This window comes from Lithobates pipiens, unplaced genomic scaffold (genome assembly GCF_037356315.1).
Source record: "Lithobates pipiens isolate NorthernLeopardFrog02 unplaced genomic scaffold, aLitPip1_a1.2 Scaffold_19, whole genome shotgun sequence".
NCBI classification, from domain to species: domain Eukaryota; kingdom Metazoa; phylum Chordata; class Amphibia; order Anura; family Ranidae; genus Lithobates; species Lithobates pipiens.
Genome location: NW_027507764.1, coordinates 357,892,273 through 357,917,187, shown reverse-complemented (window position 1 = coordinate 357,917,187; position 24,915 = coordinate 357,892,273). Strand labels below are relative to the sequence as shown.

Genomic DNA, 24,915 nt, shown 5'->3' with positions numbered 1-24,915 from the left:
GTAAAGCTTTCCTGAAACCAAAAGATGACCTTGCTCCTTTAAATTTCATTGTTCTGTGTCTGTACTATGTTATCAACCCCCTTGTAAATTTGTAACTGTGGTTTATAGACTGTTAGTGTAAATGTTGAACTTCAGTTGATTTAAAAACTGAAACTATAGAGGAAATGTTTCCAGCAACCACCCTTCCTCTTTCTCAGTTATGTTCATTGTAATGTTAGGAAGCAGTGGGTAGAGACTTTAGAAGTTAGTGTTTAACTATGAACAGTGGCCTACCTGCTGGTGCCCAACCCCAAATGCACGTTTTGGTGCACACGAACCCTTACCTCCTTGTTGTCCCATGTTAGCACCATTATCACAACTTGCTGCTGTCCTCTATCACACATTTAATGTAAAGTGTACAACTGAAAGGTGGCAGGCACATACTTCAATGCAGAGCTGCACAAGGAAGTTACTTTAAGCTGATGTGGTGTTTAATATTCTTAATCTGCCCCTGTGCTTAGGGATATGGCACTACATTGTGTGACAAAGCAGAGATGTGATATGGCGGAGCATTTCCTGCACAACTCTGTCGTGAAAGTTTTCACCAGAAGCTCACTATGCCATGTGCAGACCCCCCCCCCCGTCATGGTGGCCACTACCATGACCCCAAAAAAAAATTGAGTCAAGAGCTTAACACCCCCCAAAATAAATAATTTGAACATGAAGAAGTTTATAACAACATGTTTCAGTCACTCACCACACACAAAGATTTTAAAGCAATGTTCCCATAAACAGGATTGTGTTGTGTTAAAATAGGCAGGCCATTATTTTGTATATATGTTAAAGACGTATACACACTACTGCAGACAATAAATATGTGACACCTGCAGCAACAGGTTAAATCAATGGTCATTGGAGAAGGTCCCCCTTACATGTTTGGACATCGGGGAATGGCTCCATTATATTTATGATCAGTGAGAGATGAACCCTTAAATAGGTGGTCTGTGGAGAAAGATACTCTTACGTTAGTGGACACTGGCAGAATTCCCTACTTACATTGTTGGTCAGTGGAAAGGATGTTGTCTCATATTGGAAGTCAGTGGATGGGTGGTCCAGTGGACTTTCCGGCAGACTATGTCCGATGGTCTTCCCGACTGACTTTTCAGAGGAGTTCCGACTGACTTTCCGAACGAACGGACTTGGCCACACACAATCACACCAAGTCTAATGGATTTGAACATGATGGTGTACAACCGGACTAGAATAAGGAAGTTCATAGCTAGTAGCCAATAGCTGCCCTAGCGGTTTTCGTCCGTCTGACTAGCATGCAGACGAACTGATTTTTCGACCGTCGGAAAGATTTGAAACATGTTCTAAATCTAAAGCCGGTCTGATTTTTCGACAGCAAAGGTCCAATGAAGCCCACGAACAGTCGAATTGTCAGACGGAATCGCTCCGATGGACCTTTGCTGTCGAAAAGTCCGGCCGTGTGTACACGGCATTATACTGTATTTGTGGTCAGTGGGAGCAATGTCCCTTCCCTTGTTGATCAGTGGAGTGACTCCTTACATTGCTAGTCAATGGGAATGCCCTGTTATATTGGGAATTAATAGGAAACATGCTACAACCTATTTATTGTGGTCTGGTACATCGGATGATGTACCTCAATCCTTTATAATCCAATCCAGATTATTTTTTTTCATTTGAGATGTGTGTGTATTATATATTTTTATTATTTTGGGCCACAATGTTTTATTGTTTACATCTATGCCTGTCTGCCCCCCTTGTAAATCCCATTCATAGTTACTTAGTTACATAGTTGGTAAGGTTGACTAAAACCACTAGTCCATCCAGTTCAAGCTGTGTTCATTCCCACAGCTCCGGGGACAGACACCCTTGGTAGCCACAATCCAGATGTGCTATAACATTTTTTAACTTAACTCTTGAAGCTGATATATAAATGTTTGCTTGTATGGTCTACCATTATGGGGTTGCTTGTTATCAACCATCTTGGCAGGATGTATTTATTATTATAATATTTTTTTTTATAACTATAAAAATATATCTTTATTGTCCCATATCATAGACACCCTGTCAGTAAGATCCACTCCTGATGAAGTGAATGAGTATTCACGAAACACGTTGAGATTTGTCTTGCATTACAGTTATGTTTTGTGTTGCTAACTCTGTTGAATCATTATATGAGTATTTGTAACAATTCAGTCAAAATAGAATTAGTCATATTAACTACTTCTGGACCGCCGCACAACGATATGCGTCCTTATTTTGAAGGTCCGGTTTCCGATAAGAGTGGTCTCTGCGGTGGATTCACCATGAGCTGCGGCGGGAGAGGGGCCCCCTCCCGCCACGCTCGGGTGCCCTCCGCTACTTACTGAAGCCGTCGGCAGCGGCGATCGGATCTTTATCCTTGCTGGGCATGCAGACGAGTGAGGGGAAGATGACCCCCACCCTTCTCCGTAACAATGCAGGGCGTAAGCGACGTCAAAACGTCACTTCCACCCACAGCTCTTGAAGGGCCTTTTTTTATTTTTGTTTAAATAACAATTTTTCTATTAATTTTTTTTATTGCATTTAAGTGTAAATATGAAATCTGAGGTCTTTTTGACCACAGATCTTATATTTAAGAGGTCCTGTCATGCTTTTTTTCTATTACAAGTGATGTTTACATTCTATGCAATAGGAATAAAAGTGGCACTCTTTTTTTTTTTTAAACAGTGTAAAAAAAAGGTAAAATAAATAAGAATTTTTTTTTTTTAAAAGTGCCCCGTCCCACTGAGCTCGAGTTCAGAAGTGAACGCATATGTGAGTATATGCGAAAACGGTGTTCAAACCACACATGTGTGAGGTATCGTTGCGATCGGTAGAGCGAGAGCAATAATTCTATTACTAGACCTCCTCTGTAACCTCCTCTGTAACTTAAAACATGCAACCTGTTTGTCACCATTCCACGAGCGGGCGCAAATTTGAAGTGTGACATGCTGGGTATAATTTACTCAGCATAACGTTATCTTTCACAATATAAAAAAAATTGGGCTAACTTTACTGTTGTCTTATTTTTTTAAATCAAAAAAGTATATCTTTTTTTTTTTTTAAAGTGCGCTTGTAAGACCACTGTGCTAATATGGTGTGACAGAAAGTATTGCAACGACCACCATTTTATTCTCTAGGGTGTTAGAAAAAATGTTTGGGGGTTCTAAGTAATTTTCTAGCAAAAAAAAACAGTTTTTAACTTGTAAACATCTCAAAAAGAGGCTCAGTCCTTAAGTGGTCATCTAACAAAAATCAAATCAACTGCTTTTTTTAAAAAAAAAATCTGTATCTACAAAGATTACTTTTAACATCAGTGTTTATTATATATATCACCCTCTAGTGTGCTAGAAGTGTAGTATTCAGCTTTTTATTAGAGTAGGTCAATTTCCAGGCTTGGCTGGCAGCCAAGCCTGGGTGTGTGTTTTTATCTGGGTTGTGAGTAATTCAGGGCAGAGCTGGGTGACTCACAGGCAGCATCACCAACATCCCCCACTTCTTTCCAGAATGTTCTGGTGTCTTCTGGAAAGCGGTGGCAGCTGGTACTAAAAAAATTTGGGGGAGTGCAAACAAACTGAAAAATATTGAACACCCCCATCAATTGCAGCCTCACTTTCGCTATGCCACCTCGTTCATACAATAAAGTGTGCCTGGAGATGTCTACTGTTGCCCGGGAGTAAGGGGTAAGCCTGCGGGTGCCTGCTGGTGGGACTGTGCTAAGAGTGTTCCTTTCAGTGAGACTTGGGCTAAAAACTTTATTATTGCTACCGACAACCACCAGAAAAGGCAGCGGTTATCTGCTCTCAGTTGCTTGGGCACAGTCGGTGCCGAACGACATGCCCAGACAAGACCTGCTAGTTACAGTGTTCCTGCCAACTTCAGTTCTTCTAACAAGGGGTTACAGCAGCATGCCCGGGGAGGGGCCTGCCTATCAGTTTTGCAGACGCCAGCCTGTCTGGAAGCGAGGGATGGCTTCAGTACCTGTATTTACTACCAGCTTGAAGCATGGGAGCTCATGCTTAGCTACTAGCCTTCTGCATAGCTGTTCTGGGATTTTTATTTTATTATTTGAATTTCTTTCTCTTTCTTTTCATATATTATTTTGACTAGATCTTGGGTGTTCAGGCTGGCTACCTTTCTGTGTGCTCCCAGGGCATATGTGGTCCTTGCTCTAGCTTCCCTACATACTGGGACTCTCCACCTCCCTGCTCACATAATGGATGTTTCCTGTTTTTAATCTGCCTGGCTGTTGTATGGACACTTTTCACCTCATTAGGACATGTAAGTGCATTTTATTAGAGTATATGTATGCATGTAAAGTAAGCTCTCTGCTTGGATTGGCTAAACATTTTTTTTATTAGAGTCACACTATGGGATATAAATATGGGGTGTTTTTTGATTCTCCCGATTTATTATAATTATGTATTAACTTGTCTATTCCTATAGTTAACTAGTCTATCAAAGCTCTGCTAAAGTTAATGGTGATGGTACAATAACAAGGCTAGCTATAAAAATAAACACACTGCTTAAATGTCGTATTTATCGGCGTATAACACGCACCCCAAGTTTAGGAGGGAATTTTAAGGAAAAAAAACTTTTAGGAGGGAAATTTAAGGAAAAAAAACTTACATTTAAATGCCCATCAATGCACCCTTATCAGTGTAATTTGCAGCCTTGTCATGCAGCCTGTCCATCATTGCAGCCTTGTCATGCAGCCTGTCCATCATTGCAGCCTTGTCCATCATTGCAGCCTTGTAATGCAGCCTTGTGCATCATTGTCCCCTTGTCAGTGTTCATTTCAGATTTTAAAAATGGCGCAGCCGAGATGTTCTGTGTATCTCGGCGGCGCCCGGTAGTTCTCGTCCGCCTTCGTCCGTTCTCGTCAGCTTTCGGCCGCTCCCGAGAACGGCCGAAGGAGGCCGAAAGCCGCGAGAAGGGCCGAAGGTGGCTGAAAGCTGGCCAGAGCTCAAAAATCATGCAAAAATCGTGGAGGATCGGCGTATAACATGCACCCGCGATTTTCCCCTGATTTTAAGGGGAAAAAAGTGCGTGTTATATGCCGATAAATACGGTAAGCAAGGATCTCATTTGTTTCCCAAGAAAGTAGGAATGCTAACATAAAACACTAAGCCCTTGTACACACGGTCGGAAATTCAGACGGAAACGGTCCGATCTGATTATATTGTCGGAAAATCCAATCGTGTGTGGGCTCTATCGGACTTTTTCCGTTGGAAATTCCGACGGAAAAAATTTGAGAGCAGGTTCTCAAATTTTTCGACAACAAAATCTGATCGGACTTTTTCCGATCGTTTCTAGAGAATTCCAATCAGACAAAGTGCTACGCATGCTCAGATCAAAGTACGAGAGCAAAGCTATTGGCTACTAGGCTGAACGTAGTCCCGTCGGAATGAACGAACGTCATCACGTTCCGAACGATTGGATTTTCCTACAACTTTGTGCGACCGTGTGTATGCAACACCAGTTTCGGACAAAATCCGTCTGAAAAAATACAATGGATTTTGTGGTCGGAATTTCCGACTGTGTGTACAAGGGCTAAACAAAATATTACAGAGAATATAAAACAAAAGAACATAAATTATTCTTTACGTACGGTCATCCTCTGTATTCAGTAGCTTTTAGTTGGGGCAAGAAGAAGTTACTCCAGCCAGCCACTACTTTTAAATTGCACTCAGACACCACCCACACAACACTCACTGCCAGCCTATCTAGGATTCTGACAAATGAAAATCGATAAGAGGCAGTCCTTCATAATATATTCTTCTTCTGCCCATCCTCTAGGAATCATGCTGTCGTGTCCAATGGGGGCAACATTAATCCATGTATCACCGCTATTTGACCCGGATCATTCCTTGAATTCGCACCTCTCCAGGAGGTCTTATATGTTGCTCCTCTACCCCCATACCTCACATCAAGAGGCCTACACAAGAACATGCTGTTAGGATATGAATTCCCATTTATGACTCCTTGTTTTGAACACCCTGCTGGGTCAACTTGCAAATTCCAACTTAAGCCACATGGCTGTATCAACAAGGCAGTAAAACTCCAGAAATATGATATTAAACCATGTTGCCTTCCAACATATATGTCTATTTTTATATCTTTGGTACTTATGTATATTTTTTGTTCTAAAGTACAGATACCTACATCAATGCTACTAACCCCCTGAAGAAAGAATCAGTATTCTGAAACGCGTCGGAATCTTGTGCATGTAGCGGCCATGCCTCACTCACTAGGAGGCCAACATCCTGTGTATCTATGTATTGTTCCCATTTCCATTTTAGCTGCCATACAAACCATGCATTGTTTCTCTTCTATTTTTAATATTATTGTGTCAATAAAATTGTATTGTTAAATTTTAATACATCTTATCACACTTTTGTACATTGTGCCCACATAATCCCATTCCTTTGGGGGAATCATTCTGTCTATAGGATGGTGGGCCACTCCACTACTACCATATCTTCTTATCCTTATTAACTAATATTAGTGGGGTGTATTTCCCCAATTAATAGAAAATAGAACATATATTGATATTTTTTTATTGATGGGTCTATACAGCTTTTTGGATATACACTCACCTGCCACTTCATTAGGTACACCTATTCAAATGCTTGGTAATTGCTAATCAGCCAATCACTTGGCAATGGCTCAATGCATTTAGGGATCTAGATGTGGTGAAGATGACTTTCTGAAGTTCAAACTGAGCATCAGAATTCGGAAGAAAGGGGATTTAAGTGACTTTGAACATGGCATGGTTGTTGTTGCCAGACAGGCTGGTCTGAGTGTTTCAAAAACTGCTGATCTACAGGTATTTTAAAGCTCAACCATCTCTAGGGATTACTAAAAATGGTTCAAAAAATAGAAAATATCCAGTGAGTGGAAGATGTGTGGACAAAAATGCTTGTTGATGTCAGAGGTCAGAGGAAAATGAGCAGACTGGTTCAAGATGATAGACAGGCAACAGTAACTTAAATAACCCCTCATTACAACCAAGGTATGCAGAATACGATCTCTAAATGCACAACACATCAAACATTGAAGCAGAACACCACACCGGGTGCCACCCCTGTCAGCTAAGAACAGGAAACTGAGGCTACAATTCACACAGGCTATCCAAAATTGGACAATGGGAGATCCAAAAAACTTTGCCTGGCCTGATAAGTCTTGATTTCAGCTGTAACATTCAGATGGTAGGGTCAGAATATGACATAAACAACATAAAAGCATGGAACCATCCTGCCTTGTATCAACGGTCCAGACCGGTGGTGGTGGTGTAATGGTGTGGGGGATATTTCCTTGGCACACTTTGGGCACCTTAGTACCAATTGAGCACCATATAAATGTCACAACCTACCCGATTATTGTTGCTGACCATATCCATCCCTTTATGACTACAGTGATCCCATCTTGATCTGATGGCTACTTCCAGCAGGATAACGCACTATGTCACGAAACTTAAAGCATCTCAAACTGGTTCCTTGAACATGACAATGAGGTCACTGTACTCCAATGACCTCCATAGTCACCAGATCTCAATCCAATAGAGCAGCTGTGGGATGTGGTGAAAAGGGAGATTTGCATCATGGATGTGCTACCAACAAATCTGCAGCAACTGCGTGATGCTATCATGTCAATATGGACCAAAATCTCTGAGGTATGTTTCCAACACCTTGGAAGGCAGTTCTGAAGGAAAAAGGAGGTCCAACCCAGTACTAGCAAGGTGCACCTAATAAAGTGTCTGGTAAGTGGCTGGTAAGTAAGTGTATATGTTACTGTTTGCATGGCTTACCAACTGATATGAGTCTCCCAAATGTCATGTCACGGGGAGGGAAGATGAATGTATTTATAAAGAGTATTTAACAATAATAACATTTATATGGAAATTTGAGTGCGTAATAGTTCCCCACACTTCTTATGTTTTGGGTTCTGGAACAACCAACAGCTTTTAGTGGTCAGGATCAGAAACCGCAAACTGCTATGAATATTCTCAGACTCTTTTCTATGCCAGCATGTCATCCAAAAGCAAACATATACAGTAGTTAATATCCAAAAAACTCTATTTTATATTGCCATCAGTATATTAGTGGCTAGTGCAATGGATGTGAAATACAATTTATTATACTGTAAGTATAGTTGTGTTTTTCAACATCACACATGAGAAAAAAAAACCTGTACCCGATATAAAATTGGCCTCAATAAATCCAAATCATTTTTTATGGTTAATTGGTTTTTCTTCTTTTCCCACTTTGAAAATCCAGCCACATCTCATATTGTCCCATTTCCAATGGAAATCACATGGGTCCAAAAATAGTATCCCATTCAATTATTGAGGAAGCACAATCCATAGATCTTTCCTGCAGCAAAAATAAAAATAGCTCTTGGAGTTACGTCATGCACAGGCAAACCTCATACACCATAAGCTTTATTGTGACTCAGTTAAAGGATACAGCGTTCTGTTGCCGTATAATGATTCAGGCTGCCAGAGACATGTTAGGATGTTCCTTGCACACCAGCAGAACTTACTGCTAGCTGGCTTCCCAATCAAGTGTTCAGTTCCTACAGAGCAAAACCTGTCCTCATCAGTCACTTGTTAATTCATAAGGGGTTTCCAATGATAACTCCTTAGAGCATAAACTGTATTATTTAACCACTTGCCCACTGGAAGATTTACCCCCCTTCCTGACCAGGCAATTTTTTGCAATACGCCACTGCGTTAGCTTAACCACTTAAGCCCCAGACCAATTTGCAGCCAAAGGACCAAGCCCCTTTTTGCGATTCGGCACTGCGTCGCTTTAACTGACAATTGCGCGTTCGTGCGATGTGGCTCCCAAACAAAATTGCTGTCCTTTTTTTCCCACAAATAGTGCTTTCTTTTGGTGGTACCGGTATTTGATCACCTCTGCAGTTTTTATTTGTTGCACTATAAACAAAAATAGCGCTACAATTTTGAAAAAAATGCAATATTTTTTTACTTTTTGCTATAATAAATATCCCCAAAAAATATATAAAAAAACATTTTTTCCTCAGTTTAGGCCGATACGTATTCTTCTACGTATTTTTGGTAAAAAAAATCGCAATTAGCGATTATTGATTGGTTTGCGCAAAAGTTATAGCGTTTACAAAATAGGGGATAGTTTTATAGCATTTTTATGAATTTTTTTTTTTTACTAGTAATGGCAGCGATCAGCGATTTTTATTGTGACTGCGATATTATGGCGGACACACCGGACATTTTTGACACATTTTTGGAACCATTGTCATTTATACAGCAATCAGTGCTATTTAAATGCACTGATTCCTGTGTAAATGACACTGGCAGTGAAGGAGTTAACCACTAGGGGGCAGTGTAGGTGTTATGTATCATGTTATGTGTTTTTTTATTGTAGGGGGCGTGGCCTGGCATGTGACATCACTGATCGTCCTTCCCTATAAAAGGGAAGAGACGATTGGTGACAGCCACACAGGGAAGCACAGGGAGAGGTTTGTTTACACAGACCTCTCCTTGTTCTTCAGCTCTGTGACCCAAAAGCGGGACACCAGCGGCGATCGGGGCCGCTGGTCCCGCGGCCACGATCACGGAGCACAGGACCAGGTCAGGAGCATGCCGGCGGCGGCGTGCTCCCGATCCACGGCTGGGCACTTAAAAAGCAACGTACAGATACGTGCTTGTGCCCAGCCGTGCCATTCTGCCGACGTACATTGGCATGAGGCAATCCTTAAGTGGTTAACTGATAATTGCGCAGTCATGCAACCCTGTACCCCAATAAAATGTATGTCTTTTTTTGCCACAAATAGAGCTTATTTTTGTGGTATTTAATAATTTGCCTACAGGGCACTTACACCCTCTTCCTGCCCCAGGTCATTTTTCATCTTTTGCACTTTGAATGACAATTGCCCGGTCATGCTACACTGTACTCATATCATTTTCTTCACACAAATAAATCTTTATTTTGGTGGTATTTAATCACTTCTAGGATTTTTATTTTTTACAAAAAAAAATAAAAAAATTTTTTTTTACATACTTTAACTACTTTTTACTGATGTGCACTGATGGGCACTGATAGGCTGAACTGGTGGGCATTGATGAGGCAGCACTTATGGGCACTGGTTAGGTGGCACTGATGAGGAGGCACTAATATGCCGCACATATGGGCACTGATAGGTGGCACTGATCTGTGGCACTGATAGGTGGCACTGATGGGCACTGTTAGGTGGTACTGATAGACATTAATAGGCAGCACTGGCGGGCACTGATAGGCAGCACTGGTGGGCACTTATAGGCAGCACTGGTGGGCACTGATAGGTGGCATGGACAGGCAGTACTGATGGGTATTGATGGGTGGAACTGATGGGCAACACTGATGGGCATTGATGGGCAGCAGTGATGGGCATTGATGGGCAGCACTGATAGGCAGCACTGACTGGCATCGCTAATGGGCACTGATTAGTGGCACTTGTGGGCAGTGGTAGGCACTGATTGCTGGCACTGGTGGGCACTGATTGCTGGCACTGGTGGGCACTGATTGGTGGCAAAGTTGGCACTATATTGTAATCAGGGCACTGATGATCAATGCCCTGATTACATGTGTAGATGTCCCCCTGCGTGGAGATGCAGCTGATCGGCTCTCCTCTCCACATACTCTGTCAGTGTGAAGCGAGGGGCACCGATCACCGGCATCTCTGTGTTTACATGTGACCGTTTGTGATTGGACATAGCCGATCACATGGTTAAAGAGCCGTGGACGCGGCTCTTTACAGAGATCTGGGTTATGCCGTGTCCTAGCAACGCCGCACGATATTTTTTACTAGTAAATCACTATCAGTGACTTATAGCGGGACTTTGATATTGCGGCGGACATTCTGATACTGACAGACATTTTTAACACTTTTTGGGGACCAGTGACACTTATACAGTGATCAGTGCTAAAAAATATACATTGTCACTGTACTAATGACACTGGTTGGGAAGGGGTTACTATCAGGGGGCAATGAAAGGGTTGCCTAGCCTGTGTTTCTGTGTACTCTGGGATGTGCTTTTTTTAGGGAAAGGCATGGATCCATGTCCCTACTTTGCAGAGACACAGGATCCATGTCCTCTCTCCTGCAGGAACAGCGATCTGCCTTGTTTACATAGGCAGACCTCCACTCTGCCCCTACACCGAATGATCGGCGGGTACACGCGGAAATCCAGTCCGCAGTACCCACTGAACAGCTCTTGCTGTGTATGATCACAGCTGGAGAGAATAATGTAGAAGTTTTCCATAGATAAAACTGGATGCTGAGTTAAGGGCTGGTCTAGGAAAAATAGAAAGCTTTTTCCTTTCTCTTTCCTTGTACAAAAGGAAGACTGAAAAGAATCCAGAGGTGAGATGAGTCTAGATAAGTCCTGAGGTAACTACTGACACCACTAAGTAACAGGGGTGAATAAACAGGTGAAAGGATACACTCATTGGTCTGCTGTTTTTCCACCAAAAGATAAGTCATCAACCCAGCGCTCAGGTGACTAAAGATCTACCCAGTAGTCTGAGGTAAATCTTCCTAGCAACAGCAGGCTGCTTGTCACCTGAAAATAAAAACAGAAAGAACCACAAAATAGCCCCAGAGAGACATGTACTGTTAAATTAACATTTAAAGTGTTACTAAACCCAGAACCCTGCATTCACAACATTTGGTCTCACACAGTACACAGAACACGGAAATGCAATTATTTCAGTAAATATAAACGGCTAAATACCTTTTTTAATCAGCAGTATAAAGCAGTCTTGTGACTTCTATCAGTGCCTGGGTAAAGCTTGTAGGGAAAAAAACATTCATACTGCACTGTCTGTCCTATCAGCATGCCGGACCCCTTGACCCTCTGTCTGGGCAGTGCTGATTGGCCCTGTGCTGTTCACATGCACTCTCCCAAGAAAAAACTGTCTAGCAATACAAACCAAACTGAGCATGTGCAGCCTGACTCCACTAACTGTGTCTTATCCAGACATGTTTTGGGGGCAATGCAAGAAGGGGAGGATCAGAGAAGACAGGATCAAACAGCCTTTTTTACACAATGCAGAGGATTAATCCCTTAGGTTCCATAGCGAGTCTAACAAGCATGCTTTACTGCATATACAGACTGATTTTACTGTTGTGGATTTAGTAACACTAATTTTTATTTGTGCTACCTCCCCCCAATTCCTATCTATTCTGCCTACCCTGCATAAAAAAGATCCATACCCTTACCTTTTTCAGTCCAGTCACGTGACCCTGCAGCTCCAACTTCTCTGTGTAATGGAATGCTCAACAACATCTTTGAATTCCAGGAGCTCATGGGCTTCTATGGCCCAGCCATTGTTGGCACTCACTGAGCTGACTAAAAAAATGTAAGTATATATTTTTTTTACACAGGGTAGTTAGGATAGATATGAGTAGGGAGAGGTAACATTTTTAGGAATATTTATTGATAGGTTTTAATTCCACTTTAACAGTCACCATAGCCCTCTATCAAGAGTATAATTAATTTAAAAACAAATGGATGATATGGCTGACAATCCCATGGGGCCACTTGTCTGTTGTCCTCCTTCATGGCCCTAGCTTGAGACATTAACCACCTCTTGCCTAGCCACTGCATATAAATGGCCAAGTAGAAGCTTCCTCAATTCAGGAGGACGTACCTGTATGTCCTCCTGTTCTAGCTGCTTGTGCGCAGCAGCGAGGGCACAGCAGTGAGACCTGTGATTGCTGTGTCACTTGGACACAGCAGATCACAGACTAGGTACAGGGCAAATTAAATTGGCTCTGTACCATGTGATTGCTGTGACCAATCACAGCAATCACAAAAGTAAACAAAGGTTGCATTTTGCAGCCATCGACTCTGTTTCCTCTCACACAGAGCACATGTAAGAAGAGACAGAGGTGATCCGTGATTTTACTGTGATGTAGTGTGAATTTACTGTGATTTGTACTGTAAAACACCAGTGTTACAGACCAGTACAGCCATCTACAGAATCAAGATTACTAGCCACACCAGTGTGAAGTGTCACACACCAGTGCAGCAAGCTACAGTGTCCTGATTGCTATCTACACCTATGTCACCAGTGTAGCCAGAAACACCTGTCCCAGTGTCGCCAGTGCAACTAGCAACACCTGCCCTAGTGTCGCCAGTGCAGCTAGGAACACCTGTACCCATGTCACCGGTGTAGCCAGCAACATATGTCCTAGTATCACCAGTGCAGCCAGAAACACCAGTGTTACAGACCAGCACAGCCATCTACAGAATCAAGATTACTAGCCACACCAGTGTGAAGTGTCATACACCAGTGCAGCAAGCTACAGTGTCCTGATTGCTAGCTACACCTGTTCCAGTGTCACCAGTGCTGCCAGCAACACCTGTCCTAGTTTCACCAGTGCTGCCAGAAACACCTGTACCCATGTCATCAGTGTAGCCAGCAACACCTGTCCCAGTGCCACCGGTGCAGCCAGCAACAACTGTCCGAATATCACCAGTGCAGCCAAAAAACACCTGTTCCAGTGTCACCAGTGCTGCCAGCAACACCTGTCCTAGTTTCACCAGTGCTGCCAGAAACACCTGTACCCATGTCATCAGTGTAGCCAGCAACACCTGTCCCAGTGCCACCGGTGCAGCCAGCAACAACTGTCCGAATATCACCAGTGCAGCCAAAAAACACCTGTCCCAGTGTCACCAGTGCAGCCAGGAACACCTGTACCCATGTTACCAGTGTAGCCAGCAACATCTGCACCAATGTCACCAGTGTAGCCAGAGACATCTGTCCCAGTGTCACCAGTGCAGCTAGCAACACCTGTCTTAGTGTTGCCAGTGCAGCTAGGAACACCTGTACCCATGTCACCGGTGTAGCCAGCAACATCTGTCCTACCAGTGCAGCCAGAAACACCTGTACCTATGTCACCAGTGTAGCCAGAAACATCTGTTCCAGTGTCACCGGTGCAGTCAGTAAAACCTGTACCAGTGTCACCAGTGTAGCCAGCAACACCTGTCCTAATGTTACCAGTGCAGCCATCAACACCTGTCCCAGTGTCACCAGTGCAGCCCAAAAAACCTGTACCCTTGTCACTGGTGCAGCCAGTAACAGCTCTACCAGTGTGACTGGTGCAGCCAGTAACAACTGTACCAGTGTCACCAGTGCTGCCAAAAACACCTGTTCCAGTGTCACCAGTGCAGCCAGGAACACCTTTACCCAAGTCACCAGTGTAGCCAGCAACATCTGTCCTAGTGTCACCAGTGCAGCCAGAAACAACTGTACCCATGTCACCAGTGTAGCCAGAAACATCTGTATCAATGTCACCAGTGTAGCCAGAAACTCCTGTCCCAGTGTCACCAGTGCAGCTAGCAACACCTGTCCTAGTGTCGCCAGTGCAGCTAGGAACACCTGTACCCATGTCACCGGTGTAGCCAGCAACATCTGTCCTAGTATCACCAGTGCAGCCAGAAACACCTGTACCTATGTCACCAGTGTAGCCAGAAACATCTGTTCCAGTGTCACTGGTGCAGTCAGTAACACCTGTACAAGTGTCACCAGTGTAGCCAGCAACACCTGTCCCAATGTTACCAGTGGAGCCATCAACACCTGCAGTGTCACCAGTGCAGCCCGAAAAACCTGTAACCTTGTCACAGGTGCAGCCAGTAACAGCTGTACCAGTGTGACTGGTGCAGCCAGTAACAACTGTACCAGTGTCACCAGTGCTGCTAACAACACCTGTTCCAGTGGCACCAGTGCAGCCAGCAATACCTATGCCAGTGTCATCAGAGAAGCCAGTAACATCTGTACCAGTGTCATACCATTGCACAGCAGCAACTGTGTCCCTGATTACTGTCACACCGGTACAGTGTCACCAGGGCCAAGGTAGCCTGACTCTCATGTCCAGAGATCCTAATGTCACCACCCTGTCTCTCCATCGAATCCGATCAAAGAATGCTTTACATTCATTGAGAAAAATACAAGGCTACATACATGAAGAGATTTGGTGCCGGTATAGGGGAAATGGACCAAGAGTTTGTAAAAAAAAACCTTGGAAGGAGGAATAATAAACCAACACGTGTATATTCACACATCATGGTATCTTATTTGGAGGCCAGTTGTAGTTTTATTGCCTATTGCGATCAATATGGTTTTTATGATTCAATACATTTTTGCTATTTTTAACATTCAGTCTCCAGTGCATTATAACTTCACGCAACTAGCACTGAAATTCAATAATCAGTGCGCGGATAAATATCAGAGTTCTAAGCGTTTTTACAGAAAAAAAACATAAGGCTTTGTTTGAATGGTGCCTTTGTCGAGCGACACCCTGTGCTCGCTATGCAGCAGGGCAGCCGCATGCCATGTGACCCGGAAGACAACCGCAATCATTGTAGTAGAGGAGACTACTATAGTGATTCTCCACTTGCGCACGGATCTCTCAGATATGGTATATGTATATTTACATTGGTACCTGGAGTTCAGCTTTATGTAAAATGTGCTCTGTGTCATATCTACTAAGCTGCTTTTATAAAGGAACTGCAGTCTTCTCCCATAATTTGTAATTAAAACATCTTTGCCATTCAAAAGCTTCCCACTTTGCATATTATTTTATATATACTGTGATTCTGTTCTTGCCAAATATGCTGCAGAAATCTCCCTCCATTAAGTCTGGCTGCAGACATTTTAACTGTGGGCAGCTGAAGCTGCTGCCTGTTCGCTTCCTGGATTTACACAGACACACAGAGGCACACCTCCAGCTCTGCAGCCCTGTAGCTCTCATTGGCCCTCTTATGACTCATCCCCCCTCCCTTCCTGGAAAACTCTCACGAGAGAGATAGCTGTGCATGATGTCATTAGCCTAGGCTTATGACCAGACAATAAAGAGGAAGTGGGCTGTATAATGTATTTACTGGCAAAAAAAATGTTAAAGGGCCCTTTAGAAGTGCAGATCCATATTTAGCTCAGCAGGGATCATTCCGTTGATCCCCGGATGACAAGTCTGTCTCTGCACACTGTGCGGGGATGGACCTGTCAGATCTCCGCACTCCTCTATGGGGAAATAGGATGATTATGAACCACCTGTCTGTATTCATCCGAACCGCCAGACGGGTGAAAAATAGGACATCCATCCATGTGGATTTTGCGGAGCGGATTGGATCAGGTCGGATCGAATGTCAGCGGACATGTCACCGCTGACATCCGTTTCTCCATAGAGATGTATGGAGCAACCGTTCAGATCCGCAAAAAAAATTGACATGCGGATCTGAACGGTCCGCACGTGTGAAAGGGCCCTTACTATCCAAAGTTAAAGCAACAAGGGCAGAAGATTTAATAGATGGAAAGATGAATAACTTTATTTGTTCCATTAGCAGGATATTAATTAGTAACTTACAATGATTTGTTATGGACTTATGGAATAACCAAAGCCATAGTCTATAGCAGGGATCTCCAAACTACGGCCCTCTAGCTGTTGCGGAACTGCACGAGGCATTGCAAAATCCTGAAATTCACAGACATGACTAGGCATGATAGGAATTGTAGTTCCTGAACAACTGGAGGGCAATAGTTTGGAGACCCCTGGTCTATAGTGTAGGAACATAGCTCTTTATATTTACTTTAAAGTGGCTGTATACTAAAATTTTACACTTTTACCTACAGATAAGCCCAGGGGCGGACTGACCATTCGGGCACTGAGGCACTGCCTGAGGGCTCCATGCCACCAAGGGGCCCCATCAGGGTTGCCAGCCTCAATAAAACCAGGGACAGCATGTGAAAATCTGTGTTTTTTTAAAGATCCCAAGATTATAGCTGCCTCATCTCTCTAGTACCTTTCCAGTGTGTGTATGTGTATTCTGTGTGTGTATACAGCGTGTGTATACTGTATGGCCATAATCTATTGCCTGGGGCCCCATAATCTCCTATTGCCTGGGGGGCCCCATAATCTTCTCCTATTGCCCGGGGGCCACATAATCTCCTATTGCCCGGAGGCCCCATGAGTTGTCAGTCCGCCCCTGGGTAAGCCTATAATAAGGCTTACCTGTAGGTAAAATTAATATCTCTTAAACCTGTACGGTTTAGGAGATATTCCCTATGTATACAGCCACTGACGTCAGTAGGCGCATGAGCTCTGAATGCCTCAGCTGAAGGTCCGGCAGCGTTGCCGGACCTTGCCGGGAAGAAAACTCCTGCATGCGTGACGGAGTGACGTCCGAGTGTCTTCCGGGTTCGTGGCTCCGGCGATGTGAGTGGCCGGAGCCGCGAGCCCGGAAGACACACCGAGGGCATGGTGTCAGCTCCCTCGGCGTAGAGTGGGCACCAATACGGAGGCTTCGTTCTTAGGTAAGTATTTGATAATGAGCTAGTATGCGCTGCATACTAGCTCATTATACCTTTGCCTTGCAGGGGGTTTTTTTTTCCTTTTTTTTTTAATGGGCGGGTTTACTACCGCTTTAAGCATTTACTGAACATAGTGCCATCAATTTACATTGTACAGTGCTTTCCATTCTGTTCATTCTCATCAGTACCTGCCCTCATAGAGCTTACAATCTAAAGGAAATCTTTGCTGAAGTTTCTGCTGTAGCGTTCATTTTATTTGCTGAAACATTATGTGTAATAATGAGGTTATCTACTGTAGCAGCATGTCAACACATGGCCAATGCCAAAACTTTCCTGGAACTTTGGCGTATTAGCGTAGCTTCACATTATAAATCACGTAGCATATAAGATGCAAGCTAGCTTTTATTGGCAGGAAGAACCTAGCTTTTATTGCCAATGAGTCCTATTTCTGGCATCATCATGCAGAAGTTGTGCAGGTTGGGACCAATGAGTGCTGTATCTATGATGCTAGCTCCTCCTGCAGCCTCCAATCCTTACTCAATGGGAATTCTTGAATGAACTCAGGAGGGGGTAAAGCTGCTGTACCAGCTCAGAGCAGCAGAGAGAGTGAGTCTTTAGGCGGTCTGTTGCTATAGTGACAGGAGCTGCCCAGTCTGCTATGTAGTACTAACAAAGCTTCACTTCTCAGATGCTGATGGGGACAACACAGGGAGAAAAGGAGGAGCGGAGGCATCTGTGTGCAATTATCCTGCTGCTGCCCCAGGTAAAATAACCTTTTATGTTAATACCTGTGGCTTTTTTTTTTTTTTTTTCTAAGCGCGCTCTATGGTGGTACTCATTACCACTGCATACCGGCTACAAGTAAGTGGTTCCCTGTCAATATAAGCTTTGTCATTGGCAGCATCTATTGCTGCAGACCTGCTATGCATTAGGAAGAGTGCAAGCAGATTTGTGACACAGATCAGGAAGAAAACAGATGGAACTGTCACCTCCTATAGTACACAAACCTGAATATTGATCAGTTCAGTCTTGAATTTGCATTAGCCAGGGCTATGCTGTAGGAATGCTATCCAGGTGTGTGTTGTATATGCAACAACTAGGACTGTATACTAGGGGGAAAGCCGTAATGGCATTAGCATTGTGTAGAGATGGTTATTACGTGTGCTCCTGGGATGTAAGCTGTTTATGGAAATTGGAATTTAGAAAAGACTCCTTTTAGAGGCTCTTAATGCTACCTTGAACAAAGGAAGCTCTGTATGCTCACTGCTGCCACACTCCCTGTATTATTATTGTATGCATTATGATGTGCACAAAGGCAGGTTTATATGAATTGCAATGTCAGATGTATTTCACTATGCCTGTGCAATAAACCAAACACAAAGTAATTGTTCTGCATCCGTAAATGTAATGATCTGTCATTTAGTAGGATCCTCCTGTTTGGCGAGATAAGGAGAGACTTGTGGTCTGGTGTGGTGCTGAAAGGAAAGCATCGCTGCAATGTATGCAAGAGGTATATTGACCTGTTAGGAAAGAACCACCAAGGCAGCTGTTGGCGACCGGTCCTTCTTAAAATGCTAAATGCCCGGCTGACCCTCTGCATTCAATGACCCACAAGTTTGCAGATGTGGACTGCTGATTTTTCTTCAACTTCTGACCTGCAGATCAGTCAATTTTGAAGGGTCAGCATAGCAGTAAGTCAATAGCATTTTCAATTTGAGGTCAGCCATGGCAGCCCTTTACTTTACTTGTGATAAGTTTCCTTTAAAGTTTAAAGCTTCATATTACACAGAGTAATAACGATGAGAATGATTTTAAATCAATGTTTACGATCATCAGGTAAGTGAACTCCACAGCGGGTCAACTTGTTTTATAAGACTTGCTGGACATTATCATGATTTATAAGAATGATTTTACTAACCTGCCTAAAGTAACAGAAAAGGCTGATATAAATGAGATTTGTCCACCTTGTTAGGTGCAGTGACCAGCAATGTTTTATCCTCATTGTAAGCTCTAACGAGTAGGGCCCTCTAATTCCTCCTGTATTGAGTTGTATTGCAATGCCTTGTACACATGATGAACACATTTGTACACATGAACAAAATCCGTCAGATTTTTTTCCGACTGATTTTTTCCGAAACTGGTGTTGCACACACACGGTTGGACAAAGTTGTCAGAAAATCCGATAGTTCAGAACGTGATGACGGTCGTTTGCGATGGGACCACGTTGCAGCTGGTAGCCAATAGCTTTGGTCTCGTAATTTGATCTGAGCATGCGTGGCATTTTGTCCGATTGGAATTCTCTACAAACCAGCGGAAAAAGTCTGATCGGATTTTGTTGTCGGAAAAATTGAGGTCCTGCTCTCAAATTTTTTCCGCCGGAAATTCCGACGGAATAATTCCGATAGAGCCCACACACGATCGGATTTTCCGACAATATAATCCGATTGGACCTTTTCTGTCTAAATTTCCGACCGTGTGTATAGGACATAACTGTACTGTCTGCCCTCATGTTGTAAAGCGCTGTGCAAACTGTTGGCACTATATAAATCCTGTATAATAATAATAATAATAATAATAATAATCTTGAAGAAAAATTGTACGACAATAAAATGACAACATGTAAATCTTAATTTATTATGATTAGTTATGCTTTTTAGCAGTAGTTATGATTTAACAATGTGCAATTTAATAAAGCCCCCATATGGTACCAAGAGGTAGGCAGTATACAGGCTCATCAGTATACAGGCTCATCAATATAGGGGTCTGTCCATCTGTTTCTCGAGCGCTGAGCAGCAGTGTATCTCATGCTGTGGGGGAGACAGGTGCTGTAACCGGAAGAAAGCCAGAGAAACGCTGGAGTGGCTCGGGGATCCAAGATGGAACGCGGCGTGGAGAGCGACGTGGAGAGCGGCATGGAGCTCGGCGTTGCGGGTGCAGACGTCACAGGTCCCAAGATGCTTTGTGACGCATTTCAGAGCATGCGCGGTGGTATGTTGGAGCATACGCACTCCTTTTTCAGCTTTATTAAACTGCGTTTAACATACTACACGTAGTGGCGCTTTTATCTGCTTTCCTTGTCTGTTTACTACAGAATGAGCTACGCTCTGGATTTTAAGCTGACACAAGTGTATGGCTTTATACTGAGAATACTTTGGACTAACATTTATGTGTTTGCCTTTGCGCATTAAACCCATTTTATTGTGATTTAACAATATAAAAGAGGTGTCTTACTTTATTCCTGACAATAGCTGCAATTTTTTTAATACATCTTCCATTGCTCTTACTGTAGTAAAGTAATAAAACAAAGCATGTGGTTACTGCGATGTAGAATGCATTTGCTGTTTGCAGTGCTTTCCTAAAAAAAAAAAAAATGTTCAATGGGAGATTTTTGTCAGAAATTCCGAGCCATGTGTAGGCTCCATCGGACATTTTCCATTGGAATTTCCGACACACCAAATTTGAGATCTGGATCTCAAATTTTCCGACAACAAAATCTGTTGTCGGAAATTCTGATCGTATGTACACAATTCTGACGAACAAAGTTCCACGCATACTCGGAATCAAGCAGAAGAGCCACACTGGCTATTGAACTTCAATTTTATCGGCTCGTCATACGTCACCGCGTTCTTGACGTTCGGAATTTCCGACAACATTGTGTGACCATGTGTATGCAAAACAACTTTGAGCCAACATCCGTCGGAAAAAAATCCCATGGATTTTGTTGTCGGAATGTCCGATAGTGTGTATGCGGCATAAGAGTATAAGGGCAGGATGACATTTGCTGCTGTTTTCTTACAAGGAGCAGAGGGAATTAGCAAGTGAAAAAAACAACCACATCTGTGATAGTCCCTATATAGAGCAAGTCTCCTAACTCTTGTTGTGTAAATGAAGTCTCTACAGGTTAGATGAGAATTTTGCTTGGATACAGATGCAACACGCAGTATCGTAACACACCGAGGTGTGATGTGCTACTCCTGCTGTGCATAATCAGTCCTCAACACTTTTTTTCCATTTACCGAAATGGGAATCAGAAAGTGTCAAACAAAGAAGCATAAGGAGAGAACAGGGCACAGGAAATATGGGGGCACTACATCACAATATTAAACAGAAAAAAAAATTTCCAGCACCTGTAAGGTCTTTTGCCAACTAAATCTGATAATTAAAATATATGTAAATTAAATCCCCACTAAAATATCCTATACTCTTTAACATGTTAAAGAGGAACTTCACTATACCTTCACTATATCCCTGGATTTCAGGGCGGGTGCTGAAGCGGGGGGGGAGTCTGCTCCCCAGAGCGGTCGACACCAGCAGGTGTCAGGCTGGTGTTGACCGCTGTGTCAGCTTTAATTTAAATCGCCAGGTGCCCACCATCAGATACATTTCCTACTCGTGGTATGGCTCCTTTGACAGACAGCACACTTGTCCACTGCCAGGGCATTTTCTGCCTATCTTAGGTGGGAGCCGTTCCAGGAGGTGGGACTTATGTGAAGGCGGACACCAGGCGATTAAAATTAAAGCTGACATGCCGGGTGGCACCAGCCTGTGTGAATGGCATGGCCGGCTCTCCTCTTTTTCTCCTCTCTGATCCCTGCACACGGTGAGGCTGACATGTTGGCACTGGTGAGGCTGCATTCCTGGGCACAGGTGAGGCTGCATTGCCGGGCACTGGTGAGGCTTAGATGTGGGCACTGGTGAGGCTGAATTCCTTGGCACTGGTGAGGCTGAGATGTCGGCACAGGTGAGGCTGCATTCCTGGGCACTGGTGAGGCTGAGATGTGGGCACAGGTGAGGCTGAATTGCTGGGCACAAGTGAGGCTGCATTGCTGGGCACTGGTGAGGTTGCATTCCTGGGCACAGGAGAGGCTCCTTCCTGGGCACTGGTAAGGCTGCATTCCTGGGCACTGATGGGGCTGTACTGCTGGGCACTGGTGGGGCTGCATTGCTGGGCACTGGTGAGGCTTAATTCCTGGGCACTGGTGAGGCTGCATTGCTGAGCACTAGTGAGGCTGCATTGCTGGGCACTGGTGAGGCTGCATTCCTGGGAACTGGCGAGGCTGCTTTCCTGGTCACTGATGAGGCTTCATTGCTGGGCACTGGTGATGTTGAGATGTGGGCACAGGTGAGGCTGCATTCCTGGGCACTGGAGAGACTGAGTTGTGGGCATAGGTGAGACTGCATTGATGGGCACTGTTGAGGCTGCATTGCTGGGCACTGGTGAGGCTGCATAGATGGGCACAGCTGAGCCCTGCATTCTTTATGTAGTGCACACCTGAGCCCTGCATTTTTTATGTAGCACACTCCTGAGCCCTGTGTTCTTTATGTAGCACACTCCTGAGCCCTGTATTCTTTATGTAGCACACTCTTGAGCCCTGTATTGTTTATGTAGCGCACTCCTGAACCCTCCATTCTTTATGCACCATTTTCTTGAGTGCTACTTAGCCCTGAATTCTTTATGTAGGGCGCTCCTTAGCCCTGCATTATTTATGTAACGCACTCCTGAACTCTGCACTCTGTTTTTTCTCTATCTTTTCTTCATAAAATGAGGTATTCATATCTCACAAAATTCTAAAAAGTATATTTTTTTATCTTTATTTATAGACAAAATGTGAGAAATAACATATATATTATACAATACTTCCATAAACACATACCACGTGCTCTGCATATATCATTTGAGGAAAATATGCTTATAAAATAGTTTACCATTTGCCAATAAAAAAAAAAATATGTCCTCAGATATAATTTTAAAAATATGGTCACCTTATGTTTACGTCATCCTCACCCAGGTGAAGAATAAGAAGGAAATAGCAGCGCTTAACTAAAATAAAGGTATTTAGAAAGCCAAACTGAAAAAAATATCTACTTTTCTGTAAGAGGAAGATGGTTGGGTCAAGCATGTCAGAGAAAGTCTATTTTCCAAGTGAAGGTCTGCTTTAATGTTAAGTGTAATTTTTTTAACATAGAATAATAAAAGCTTTCAATTATATAATATTTGGTGATCCTGTCAAGTCCTTGTTCAGATACTTTCTGTTATAGGGTGGCAACAGTCTACCCTGTCTCCTAAGTGTGTTCCTATGTTGTCACTGTGGGGGTTATTTACTAAAACTGGAATGCAAATTCTGGTGCAGCACTGCATAGAAACCAATCAGCTTTCAGGTTTTATTGTTAGAGCTTGAAGTGGTTGTAAACCCTCCCTAGTAAACTTTTAACTATAGGTAAGCCTAGAATGAGGCTTACTTATAGGTAGTGGAAATATCTCCTAAACGTGCACCTTTTAGGAGATATTTCCCTTGTAGTCTGATGATGTAATCGGCGCATGCACTGTGAAGAAATGGACCTCTGTGCCGTTTCTTCTCCTAGCGTGTGCCGTTACTGGCGGCTTCTATGCTCATGCGCAGGAGTGACATGTGGCTCCGGCCAGTCAAAGAGTCGGAGTCTACGGCCCCCAGAAGGAAGAGGGGCAAAGATGGACACAGCCCGCACAGGGGACAGCGATGGATTCCTTTGCAGGTAAGTGTCACATAATGGGCTAGTATGCGATGCATGCTAGCCCATTATGCTTTTAATTTGCAGACTTTGCAGGGAGCAAAAGAGGAAGTAAAACCCATCAGGGTTTACTTACTCTTTAATTGAACAAGCTGAAGTTAGAAGCTGATTGGCTACCATGTACAGCGGCAACAGATTCTGAGTGCTCCAGTTTTAGTAAATCTCCCCCTCCGTCACAAGCTCTCCTAAGAGCCGGTTCACACAGGGGCGACACGACTTCCAGGACGACTTTGTGAGGCAACTTGGAGATGACTTGAACACGACTTAGACACGACCTGTGGCGACTTACAACACGACTTTAAGTCGCCCCAGGCCAGGCGACTTTTGCCGTGGCCAATCAAAGAATGAGCTCTGAAGGGGAACTCCACGCCAAATTTATGAAAAAAATTGCATGTGTTCCCCCTCCGAGAACATACCAGGCCCTTAGGTCTGGTATGGATTCTAAGGGAAACCCCCTATGCAGAAAAAACGGCGTGGGGGTCCCCCCCAGATCCATACCAGACCCTTATCCGAGCACGCTACCTGGCCGGCCAGAAAAGGGGGTGGGGGCAAGCGAGCACCCCCCCCCCCCTCCTGAGCCGTACCAGGCCACGTGCCCTCAACATGGGGGGTGCCTTGGGAAAGGGGGGCCGTGCGGGCGGGAGGCTTATCGGAATCCAGGAGCCCCCTTTAATATGGATCTGGGGGGGGCCCCCACGCCGTTTTTTTCGGCGTAGGGATTCGACGGAGATCCGACTTGGAGGCGACCTCCGTTGAAATCAATGGGTACCAGTTGCCTACAAGTCGGATTGAAGTAGTACAGGAACCTTTTCTGAAGTCGGAGCGACTTCAGTAGTGTGCATTAAGACGGCTCTCATTCACTTACATTGATTTTTACATGTTGTCCGACCTGAGGCGACTAGGGGCGACCTGAAGTCGGATCTGAGTCTCCCCTGTGTGAACCGGCTCTTAAGGAGACTAAAAGCAGCCATACCGACATACAGTATATTGCACAGGCATATTT

At 43.9% G+C, this 24,915-nt stretch overlaps 1 protein-coding gene and 1 long non-coding RNA gene across 2 annotated transcripts in view; both read left to right on the top strand.

The window, feature by feature from the left end:
* The first annotated feature begins 3,851 nt into the window (after nt 1-3,851).
* On the top strand, nt 3,852-6,407 carry LOC143996911 (uncharacterized). The gene is made up of 2 exons (XR_013277612.1): nt 3,852-4,308; nt 5,827-6,407. It is a non-coding gene; the product is annotated as an uncharacterized LOC143996911 (long non-coding RNA).
* Nucleotides 6,408-17,923: 11,516 nt separating this feature from the next.
* The window catches only part of RNF182 (ring finger protein 182), a 101,474-nt gene continuing 94,482 nt past the window's right edge, over nt 17,924-24,915 (top strand). The window contains exon 1 of the mRNA XM_077492222.1: nt 17,924-18,126. The gene's annotated coding sequence lies outside the window, so the exon portion shown is untranslated. The remainder of the gene's footprint in view (nt 18,127-24,915) is intronic.